At 45.1% G+C, this 9,276-nt stretch overlaps 1 protein-coding gene across 4 annotated transcripts in view; it reads left to right on the forward strand.

Annotated features, from left to right (window-relative positions):
• The window catches only part of Hecw2 (HECT, C2 and WW domain containing E3 ubiquitin protein ligase 2), a 363,433-nt gene that overhangs the window by 347,291 nt on the left and 6,866 nt on the right, over positions 1 to 9,276 (forward strand). The window lies entirely within an intron of this gene.

The raw sequence follows: 9,276 nt of genomic DNA on the forward strand, positions 1-9,276 counted from the left end.
ACCATAATGACCAAAAGCAAATTGGGAGGAAAGGATTTATTTCATCTTACAACTTATAGTCCATCACCCAAGGGAATCCAGGGCAGAAACTCAAGGCAGGAGCTGATGCAGAGTCCATGGAGGGGGGCTGCTTACAGGCTTGCTTCCCATGGCTTGCTCATCCTGCTTTCCTATAGCACCCAAGACCACCAACCCAGGTGTAGCACCACCCACAGTGGACTGGGCCCTCCATATCAATCATCAATAAAAAATGTACCATAGTCTTGCCCATAGGCAACGTGGTCAGGGCATTTCCTCAACTGACTTCTAAAATGTTGCTAGCTTTCGTCAAGTTGATCAACACTAACCAGCACAAAGCTCTAGTGTTAAGGATAGGTTGGTAACTGTTGAGAATGACTTCCTAGCAACTCTGCTGTGGGTGAAGAGGGTTCAGTCTTGTGAATATACTCGACCTCTCTAGCATATAGTATCTGTGCTGTTGTTCCTTGTGAATACCCTGCAGCCGACTCTCAACACCGCCATCCATCTCATGAAGGTGGAGAAGCATCGCTTTATTGCCGCTAGCGATAAATGTACAAGGCTGGCAGGTAGCGTCTGTGCGGGAAGGCATGTATGAGGGTAAATGGAGACAGCCCAGGGGCTTGCCTAAGCACCTTACCTACCTATGCATATCCCAAACTGGGCCTGGGAATTCTGCAGCACAGACTTAATTAGTATCTTGTATATTTGACACTCTAAACTGGATGACTGTGACTTTCGTTACTTAAAGAACTAGCTTGTTTTACTATATTTTACTTGTGCCTGGGCAGTGAGGTTCCTCCCTCCCCTTAATGCATATTTGCATCTTAAAAACAGATTTATCCTATCTTAATATGGTTTTTCACTCTTCTGAGAAACTTAAGAATTAGCATAGGAGAGGCAGGAAAATTCAGGTTAACTGTGCGCCGCATTTCTAATCAATCAATTTTCCATGAAGCCACTACAGTTTATGGAACTGACTGCAGTAATGATGGGTATAGCTGCTATAGTTCACAGTCACTGGAACTTTCCTGAAACCTGATAGCTTGGTTACAGCCGGTCCCCTCCTCTGCCTTGTACTGAGGATTCACTGAGGTCATTTACACAAGACACTTTTTTCATGGGCCCTGCATTTGCCGCTGGCTGTCCCTGTGGCTGTCACTGCAGTGTCTGTCCACACCATCTGCAATTAGGCAGGGACATCGGAACAAGCAGAAGGCTGGAAGTGAGAAATCCTGGGCCCTGGTCCACTTTGTCACCATCAAACTCTGGGATCTTCAGAACCACTGTTCTCCGAGTCTCAGGGTTCCATGGGCTTATCTCTGTACACCTGGAGGGGGTGCCGTGTTGGGTTGCTTGAGTGAGAGGTAACACCAAAAGATTGCTGTAGAGTCTTGGGGGTTGTCTGCACTGGCATGTCTACTTCCCCCTGGTAGTTCCAGAAAGTTCTCATGCTGACTCATTGTAGATGGAGATGTTCCTCAGAAACATTGAAACACACCGTTGGGTAATAGCCATGACCATTCTTCCTCTCTTCCCGGGCAGCACCGGGGACTACCCTGATTATAACGTAGCACAAATAAAGTGGTTATTTTCCATCTCCATAGAGTAGAAATAACAATGCCCGGCTCAGAGATTATTCCTAACCCTTGAGTGAGATAATGTATTGGAAAGTCCTTAGGGAATGGATACTTTCTTGTTTCTTTTTAAGCCTTTAATCCTTAACCTCTGTAGCCACTGTACTGCTCAGGTGAAATTCTCTCTCTCTCCCTCTCTCTCTCTCTCTCTCCCTCTCCTCCCCTCCCTCTCTTTCTTACACACACACACACACACACACACACACACACACACACACACACACACACACACCAAGTTTAAGCAAAAGCCTAAGACAAACAACTTCAGTGCATGACAGTGTAGTTTTGCCAGAAGTAATTTCTTCACTGACAACCCGGCCATTGCCCTTTATGAGATTTAAAGCCTCACTGGGGTGTAAAAAGATCTGTCAAGTCAGTTCCAACTCAAAGACATTATTTTCTATTTCTAAGACCAAAACATATGCACTAAGCCGTTTTCCTGCCACTTCCTGTGAGTCACAGAGCTGAGGAGTTGGGTCTGTCTCAAGCCGGTCAGCTCCGGCGTATCCTTTTCCCTCTCAGTGATGCTGTGTCTGATGTTTAAATTGTGGTACTGTACATATAAACTAGATGGAACAGACGGAGGTCCTCCTTACTAAAAGTAAATGTGTGTTTTTTAAAGTCCCCTCTAACGAGTCTGGCCTCATCTTCACCCGAGAGTCTGTAACCTGCAGAGTTGGAAGGGTGGGAAGGGTGACAATAAGCTGTCGTTGCAGGCTAGAGTGATGGCAGAGCGCCGCTTGGTCTGTCCAGACAGACAGTTCCGTCTTTCAGCCTTCTGAGCGAGCAAGCGTGACTCCTACCCTCTGGTTTCTTACTCTCATTTTGTGGTAGCCCTCATCACGCTGTGCCCCAAGAAATGGATTGAAGTACATATGGTCGCCTCTGAAGCCAGAACAAGTTGCATCTGTGTCCATGACTTTGCCCCGACTTCTATCGCAATAAGTAACCAGTGATTTAGCTGACAAATAATGATAGAGACTTGAGCCTTACTCAGTGGTGTCTCCATGGAGACCAGCAGCCTGAACACATTACTGCACTTCCTCTGCTTTGTGGTTGGTGGTTGGGCTAGCTCCGCATTTGCATCTCTGTGGAAGACTTCCTGCCCCCTGGAGCTCTGATCGATTTTATGAGTAAAGAGTAAACTTACTTTATGGCATTTCCTCTTAACAGTCCAAAAAAAAAAAAAAAAAAAAGACTGTTCCAGTGCCAGCCTGCAGAGTACAGGGCAGTCCTCTCTGCCATCTGGATACAGAGCTCCTAAGTTCATCTGAGGTTTTTGCCAATGGAGTTGGAGAAGAAGAGTTAGGGTGGGGTTTGACAAAGAAGAAATTTTAACTTGGGAAATTAGTTGTATTGGGAGACTATTAAGAATAAGATGTCAACCCCAAAGTTAGGAAATTAAATGTCAGAGCTCACTACGAAATAAGTGTCTCAATGAAGCAAATTTTACACAATAGAATAGAACTGTTATTTTGTGATCTTTGAGCTCAGGTTAACCTTGAATTTGTGCCACCCTGCCTTAGCCTCACTCTTCACGGGTGCTGGCATCCTAGGCACACACTACCACACCCAATGGAATAGACCTGGAAAAATATAATGGTTTGTTGCCCTCTCTCTGTCTCTCTTAATGAGAACCATTTTCTCACTGTAAAATTCTACTCTTTATTCTTGTTATAAAAAGAAAACTTTTTGCAAACATGCCAAGAAAAAAATGCTTAAATTTTAAAAATTAAGTGTGTGTAAAGTCTGCACATAAATACCAGTCGACAGTCCAACAGCGAGGTGAGTTCTGTTAAGTTTGGAGAACGTGCTTCTATCATCCTTCAGATGCCCGCCTGTGTGCATGCGTGCACACCAATTCAAAGGCAAAAATTGCACTGCCTGGCCTGTTTGCAAGCTGCTTTTTGTGTGTCACACCATTAATTATGACCCTCTTTCTGTGTCTTCAAACACTGCTCTGTGGTATCATCAATAATGCAGTTTTTCCTCCTCCAGTGAAAGAGCGTTGTCCACCATCAAGGCAAACCCTCGGCTAGTCGACAGGTAAACAGCAGAGGAGTCCTGAAATAAAATGCCACTTTGCTCGATTAAAAAAAAAAAACTAATCAAACAAGGATGAGCCCTGGAGACACCCTTGGGCGCCACTTTTGTGTCTCTGTCTTGAAGTGCCCAGCTGCCGGTGTCTGGGGTGGCCGTGCATGTGCGGAGGACTTGGGGGATGGCTTCTCATAGCTGAATCTCTAATGCAGTGGCCCGCTTCAACACCGACCCCCACCGCCCTCTCACTCAGTTCTGTATAACAGCACGCTTAATGATCTTACCTTATTCTGCCATTTCATCAACGTAGTACCACATGTAAATGTGATAGATCTTTTGGACTGGTCTTTACTTGGGGAGGTAGATTGTGAAGTCAGGCTAGCGGCGCCTACCTGCAATTCCAGGAAACAAAGCCAGAAGGGTTGACTGTTCAAGACCAGTTTCAAAGTCCCTATCTTAAAATGGGGGGAGAGGTGGGGGGGAGGGGTAATCTAAAAATGGACCCAGGCAAAAAGTGAAACACTTAAAAGAATTGGCCAGTTTTTAACGAAGAATTTCCCTAGCTACCTGCAGTGGAGGATGACATAATCCAAGTCAAAGTAACCCACAGGCCTGGAGGGCTGTTTCATAAATCATCCTTTACGTACATTGGTGGGCAGCAGACAACACAGCTGTTAAAGGAAATGGCATTCCTTTCCTTTGGCCTCAAGAGCACAAACTTGGTCTCTTATCACCAGCCTACTCCATGACACACTCACCTCTCACCTGGATCACTGCAGCAGGCAGCCAGCCGGACTCCTTCTGTTCCATCCACGCTGACATTCATTCATCCTATCTCTTAAGGCCGTCTCTCTCCCCTGCGCACATCCTTCAGCTGCCTAAATAAAATTCTGACTCCTTCCCCAGTACTTGAGGGTGGGAGACCTGGTCATGGCGCCGCCTCCCGACCCCCAGCTCTGACCTCAGCCACTGGCCTCTCGGTTAGTCTTCAGACATGATGACCCAGTTTCGTTCAAGACTGTGGGTCTGTGGCCCAGCTCCCCTTTCTGCTGGTTCTTTCTTATCCCTGAGAGTTGGGCTGAGATGGGGACCCCATCAGAAAGGCCCATCTGACGTCTTCGCTCAGCGAGCCTGTCACTCACTCTAGCCAAACTTAAGTCAGATGACTTCCCCTAATCCACTTACCAAGTTTACTTGTTAGCATGCTTATGACTGTTCCCACCTCTAGAATATAACCCTATGAGGACAAGGGCCTTGTTTGAATTTAATATGGCTTTGGTCTTAGCAGTGAGCTGAGCACCTGACACCCGAGGCATGTTGTTTGTGGAATGTTTTTTAACTTGACTTTATGCTCATCTGTAAAGCCGAGGGCTGCTGCTAGTGCTCACATTATAAAGCTTTGAAGTCTAAATGAGGTTCTACACACAGATTGAAGGCCAACACAGCACCAGTAGGTGGAGGTGAAGAAGAAACTTGCTTGGAATGCATAGTTTGAGGCTAGTTATCTGCAGGACAGGAGTTCCTGCTGCAGTAGTATTCCACACTGTACTCATAGCTCAGGCATCTCCACCAAGGTGACCTCATGACACACTGGAATGAGACTTATGTAACAGTAATTCTCGACTACTTGCTTTGAGTAAGTTCTTATGTGACGTATAAATTGATCTTTGTCCATGTGGCCTTAAAACATAAGGAGAAAAGTGATAGGTCTTTGCATGAACAAATAGTTAGCATTTTTGTCCACCAAATAATATGAAAAACAGGTAGTTGGAGTAATAAATACCATAGATCTCCTCCCCGTTAGTTCATATTTATTGAACACCTAGTTGAGTGTGCAATAGGTTAAATAGATATTTATGACTTTAGTGTCAGCAAGAATTTCTATTCTAAACTTCCTGGCCCAAGCAGATATTAATAAGGATACTAGAGAAATTATTAACATTTTTAAAGAATTAAAATAATAAGTTATGGAAAAATTATACCTTTGTTTGTGCTAATAATGCTACCCAGGCTAAGAAAACTGGCACTGGGTACCTGTACTGAATCCTGTCACTCTAGGTGATTGGTAGTTTTTGGTGATTTTTCAAGATGATCACAACCAGACTTCACCTTCTGTCCTTATCTAGAGCCTATGTTCCCTGCCTTGTTTAATGGCACCTCTGCCATCTCCTTGCACACCCAACCACTGTTTCCTTTCACCATGGAATTAAGGCTTTTGCAGACGCGTACCAGCATCCGCCTGGCCCACCCTCCCTTTCTGGCCTTGTCCAGCCGTGGACCTGCCACTGTCACTTCTCTGGTTTCTCGGTGACACAGTGCTTTCTCTCCCAGCCCATCTGTTGGGAAACATCCTTCTTGTTGATCCAGAAAAGCCCTGCACACCTACACATCCTTCTAATCTTGGCATAGACAGTATCCTCTACAGAACCTTCTCCAACTTTGCTGAACAGACTTATAACTCATTGTAGGCTCACTATCTGCTGAACCATGGATAACCCATAGGAATCTTTTGGATTAATTAGACAAAGGTGTCTCAGTCTTCAGGAAAAAATGCAGCCCAGATCTGAGACTAAGGGTTTATCGCCAAGAGCCAAAGGCATGCTGGGTCTCTGAGCCACTTGCTCCAGGCAGATTCCCTAGTATAGAGCCTAAGCTGCTTGCCCTTTAGACTTCGGTTTGCTGTGCATGTGAATTCTTTCAGGACAGAGACCAGACCGTTCTTCCTCATCTCCCTGAACAGCTCAGTGCTTGACATACAGTATCCATTCAGTGAGCATTTGTTTGGCAAGTGAAGGACAAAGGAAGGTGTCGGGCAAGTGGAACATTTAAGTTTTGACCATCAAAGGCACTTTGCATGCACAGGGCAAACGTTCATGATCTGGGACCCTCACCTCACAGGGGAAGGCAATATGGGTATTTTTCAGTTAGCGAGACTCTAGAAGTGAATGGATTAGATTCTTCTTGAACACCCATTGGTCCCTGAATTAGAACCTTGAAAAGCCAGAAATGGGGGAGGGGGTTGTCTGAGGCAGTACCAGAACCCTGAATACACCAAAGAAGCCAAGAATTGTCTCCTCCAGTCACAACAGCTGATAGAACCGGGAGCACGCCCACTTCCCTTGGAGCATGCCTGCACCACACTTGCAAATAGGCAAGATTTGGACTTGATAAGTCAGTTTGAGAACAAACACATGGCCAAGGGAATTTTGACATTGCAAAATGATACCTCTCAAGATCCTTGTGTGACTCTCCTGGGTGTTTTAAGTATTTGTTTTTGACTGGTGAATGTCTCGATGAAAAAGTATGAATAGGAATAAGAAAACTGAGATCTGAAGGGTAAGACGTCACTGCAAGTTTAAGATGAGAGTGTCAGCGATTCTAACTGACAAAGCGCACAAAGGATTTATTGGATGCCCACACATTTTATTTTTGTATTACACCTGTTACTTAAAACAAGAGTCCTGGTTTTCTCTTCCTCTCTTTCTCCCTCCCTCCCTCCCTTCCTCTCCCCTTCCTCTCCTCCCCCCCCCCATTTTAAAAATCTTGATCTTAATTTTTTCTTTGTCTAGCATTTTGGGTGCTTGAACAAAAAAGTCACTTTGGGGTACAGAATAAGTGACTGAGTGAGGACATTCAACACAGACAGAGAGATGCCTTAATCAGCTAAATGGCTTGTGCAAACCTAACGGATGCTCACTGAGTTTAGGAAACTGACTGGCCATAGGAAGCGCAAAAGAGGGCCAGCCTGGGACCCTGTGTTTAATATTAGAAAAATCCAGAAAGCTCCAAGACTTCCATTAAGTCAGACCATAGGTCCTGGGGTTGGGGGTGGTGGTAGGGGAGCCTGGAAAGCGGGGAGGACTTACCCTCCTTGAGTGTCTGGCTGCATAGGTCGAGGTGAGGTAAACTCATTATGGCTTCAGGGTGGCTGGCTTTGGAAGATTTGAAAAAACATTCTCCTACTGAGACTGAAAAGCGGGGTGTGCTTTTGCTGCCAATATCAACACAGTCCCGAGGCCCTCCTGGTATTTTCTACTAGCTTTTTTAGGACATGGAATGGGCTTGGTGGGGTGGGGGGAGTATGAAAAGTCTCAGACGATTTTCTTTTTGTTCTTTCTTGTACTTGGCTCCTACAACAGGCTGATGGTAAATATTGGGCAATTTATTTAACCACACTATTCCTCAATTTCCTTGTTAGCAATGTTGGCCTGTTTGTATGCAGTTTTGAAATATGTGCAAGCACACAGAATGTCAGTGTGGATATCCAGTTTCGATATTGTGTTTCTAAAATTGGTGTGATGTCTCTCCAGTGGTGGAGACCCCCTACATCAGACTCATTTGGAGTGGATCTTTAAAATGCAGATCACCAGGACCCCTCCCCGCCCCAAACCATCTGACTGAGAATCTCAGGGACAAAACCCAAACTCTCTGTTGTACATAACTTCTAGGGTAATTCTGAGTCACTCCAAAGTGCCCCCACAGAGTACCTCCGTTCTCCTGTAAGCCTGAGATTCAGCTTGATGTTTTGGTCACTAAAAAAATCCCCTGGTATCTCCCAGAATCTTCTGGATTGACCCAAACTTGAGCATTGTCCCCAGAGATACTGCATACTGTCACTGACCAGCTCCTTAAAAATTCCCTGAAGCTTTTTGTCCCCCGATCCCGTTCCACACACATTTGTGACTATAGCGCAAAATGCGTGCAGAACTCACGCCTGAGCCTCAGGGGTTTCGTGGCACCCACAGAAGTAAAGAATGCAGCCCGTGAACAATAAAAGTCCCCATTTTCAGTTGGACGTTGGGCTTCCTTGAGGAGAGGAGGTACTATTTTTTTGGTTGGGCCACTTTCTTAGCTTTGACCTTAGGAAAAACATTTCATCTTTCCACATAGCTTCACCCTCCAGAATATAGGCTGTCTCTAGTCCCATGGGACATTGTCCAGAGGATCTGCTTATTCAGAAGGAAAGTCAGGTTATGCTAACTACATGTTATACAACCAGATGTAACTTGAGAAGCAACGATGGTATTACATTATGGAGCAGTAATGGTGATTATGTCTCACCAGAAACAAAACAAAAAAAAAACTTATTATTTCAAGATGAAGTGGTAGCTTACTTGGAAGATTAAGACAGGAGGTTTGCCTCGAGTTCAGGACCCGCCTGAACCCTAACTCAGTCTCTCCCTCTCCCTCTCTCTCTTGCGCGCACACACACACACACACACACACACACACACACACACACACACACACAATTGTTCAGTCCTTTGTATTGAAAACTGAAAATAGTACACAGGCTTGTGGAAATTCCTGGATAAGATACAATAGTAAAGATACCACAGGAACTGAAAGAGACACTCATGGTTCCTGTCCTGCCTTGCTTCGGCATTGGCCCTGGATACGTGAGTATATCATATTAAATCATCATCACATCCCATGCTTTCCCTTGTATGTTTGGTGACCTTGACACTTGTTACTAGTTTCTGGTTGCTGCAAAACAAACCATGCGAATGTGGTGGTTTAAAAGGTGCCCATTTATTGCCCCTAAGTTCTTGGGGCAAGGATTCAGGCCTGGCTTAGTGAG

This window comes from Peromyscus maniculatus, chromosome 13, assembly GCF_049852395.1.
Source record: "Peromyscus maniculatus bairdii isolate BWxNUB_F1_BW_parent chromosome 13, HU_Pman_BW_mat_3.1, whole genome shotgun sequence".
Taxonomy (NCBI): Eukaryota; Metazoa; Chordata; class Mammalia; order Rodentia; family Cricetidae; genus Peromyscus; species Peromyscus maniculatus.